Genomic DNA, 2,475 nt, shown 5'->3' with positions numbered 1-2,475 from the left:
ATGACTTTTATGACTACTCATGGATGACTTTTGGGATATTCTATATAATTATGACATTATCAATTTATTCTTCTTTGTCAATTGATTTTTGCTTTTTATATACTGAAGCTGTATTATTTGGTATATACAAGTTCACAGGTCTTATATCATCTTAACAAATTATTGATGCTCTTAATATTTAATGACCTTTTTTACTTCAAAATAGTTTTTAACCTTAGATTGCACTTTGTCTGCTGTTAATATGACAAAAGTTAATTAATTAATTAATTTTAAATATGGAATGCTTCATGAATTTGCATATCATCCTTGTGCAGGGGCCATGTTAATCTTCTCTGTATCGTTCCGATTTTAGTATAAGTGAGCACTTAATTAATTTATTTTTTGGTGGGAGTGAGGGTGAGGGTCTCATACCTCTTTACTTTACTTCCAAATTTTCTATGTTTTTACATTTTGAATTTCTCTCTCTTAAATACATCTAAATTAATTTCGTGTTTATTTAGTTTTAGAGTAACTAATTTGTCTTATTTGTTACTGAAAATCTTTTTAATGGGAGTATTTAATCCTTTCTTATTTTCTGTTATTAGTGGTATTTGGGAATTTGTTTTTACCATATTATTTTGTGCTTCTCTTGCTTTCCTCTATAGTAGTTAGATTAGATCTTAAGTGTGGAAATTATGCACATAGATATGATTGCAGAAGCCATTGGGTGAGTAGATTGCCAAGAATTAAAGAGTTGAGAAGAGATGGCAAAACTTCGAGGAAGGTTTAACAAGCAGTAAAAAGAGATCTAAGAAAGAGATTGATAAGTTCTAAACAGGAATACAGGAAGAGGATCTGAAAAGGGTAACGTCTTAAAGTTCATCAGCTGAAAAAGTTTCCCATAGTACTGCATAGTTAGCAATGCCAGATGCGACCTGACTTATGAAAGGCGATTACATTTGATGGTTAGAAAATTGTTGAAGACTTTCGAGAGTTATGAAATTGTTGAAGGCTTTGTTTCAATGGAGAAGTAGGAACAGAAATTCTATAGGCAAAGAAAAGGCATGATATAGACTACAATCTTTGATTGGAAGATTTTTAAGAACACATGGACTTTAGCATGGGAGAAAATGCCTATCAACATATAGGGGCAAAATAATGCAACTGAACAGGAGTAACTGATGAGCCCAAGTCTTCAAGATAATAAAAATATCCACAGTGTCTTCTGATGTAGATTTCTTTTCAAGAGTCCAGTTAGAGACTGCACAGATTACATGCTTAATTATAAATTGGAAGAAATGCAATATAAATGACAAGGCTGTCTCAAAAGGCAGCACTGATGAATCCATTAATTTGGGTATCATTGATCAAGTGCTGTGAAGTTAATCCTGCAATGTGGGTTAGATTAGAGCATACATTAATAAATGCACTTGCACTTGACCTATAAAATGAATGATCAACATGTCCCACAGGGCTGTGAAACCGGTGAGCTCTCTGAAGAATCATCACTATCACTAAACCATTTTAAAGGCCTGGTTTTAGATTTTCATTAGGAGAAATATCTCAGAATGCCTTCACTAATGAAAACCAAGTGCCCAATTTCTGCTAAAAGAGACTCAGGGTAATTATTAAAGTTTTTGCTCTTTGAGTAAAAATACAGTAATTTTACCTTACCTGCACCTTTTGTTTTTTTACCTTTGGAAAGTGACCGCAATTACCAATTTATTTAACAAATATTTGTTGAACGGCCCTAAAGGTGTGATGCTCATCCTAAATGGTACTAGCTTTTTCAATAGCGTAGGAGGAGCTATTTATATTTTATTTAAAAAAGAATATTTTAACTAGGCTGTACTTCTTCTAGATATCCTAAATAAAATGATGCTTCAGATAAGGCTAGTAAGTTTCCAAATTGCTTAGACCAGGCTCTGCTCATCTCCTAGAACTTTAAAAATCAAGCCATGAAAAAAACATGGTGGCTTCCTTTGGAAATGGCTCCCCTCAAAAAAGAGGATTTCTCTCTTTTAAGAATTCCTTTTTCTTTTTTAATGAAAAGTGAGTGCTGGCAAAACTCATCTAGATATTGGGGAAAGTACTTTATTTGCTCTATATCAATGAGTATTTGGTATTTGTCTCTTGGCTGCTCGAGGAGCTGTTTTAGGGTTTGAGCAATATCCAGAGAGGAGGAGAGATGGAGTAAGAGGTTTAGTGGAAAGATAACATGGCTAACAGTCAGGACGTAAGGGAGAAAGAGGGCTGGTAATGGGTTCCCTATAGCAAAATACCTAGGTATTTTTTATGATGTAAAGCATTCCACCTGAAGTTCGTTTTTAGTCTGTGGCATAATCTAATTGCTTTCCATAATCCTCAGCTAAGGTTGGTTTCACACAGCAGACCTCACTTGGTGGTATTTTGGGTGATACAGGAAGAGGAGCTCTCCGGTAGAAGATGGGAACGGAGGAGGTCGGCCCAGAGGGTGATTTCAGAAGGAGTAGGCAA

General features: G+C 34.6%; 1 pseudogene; it reads right to left on the bottom strand.

Moving 5' to 3' along the window:
• Nucleotides 1–269: 269 nt before the first annotated feature.
• Nucleotides 270–365, bottom strand: LOC128585150 (uncharacterized; annotated as a pseudogene).
• Nucleotides 366–2,475: the final 2,110 nt, after the last annotated feature.

The sequence above is a fragment of the Nycticebus coucang genome, chromosome 4 (genome assembly GCF_027406575.1).
Source record: "Nycticebus coucang isolate mNycCou1 chromosome 4, mNycCou1.pri, whole genome shotgun sequence".
NCBI lineage: Eukaryota > Metazoa > Chordata > Mammalia > Primates > Lorisidae > Nycticebus > Nycticebus coucang.
The sequence above is the reverse complement of the archived record's forward strand: the minus strand, read 5'-3'. Positions and strand labels throughout refer to the sequence as shown.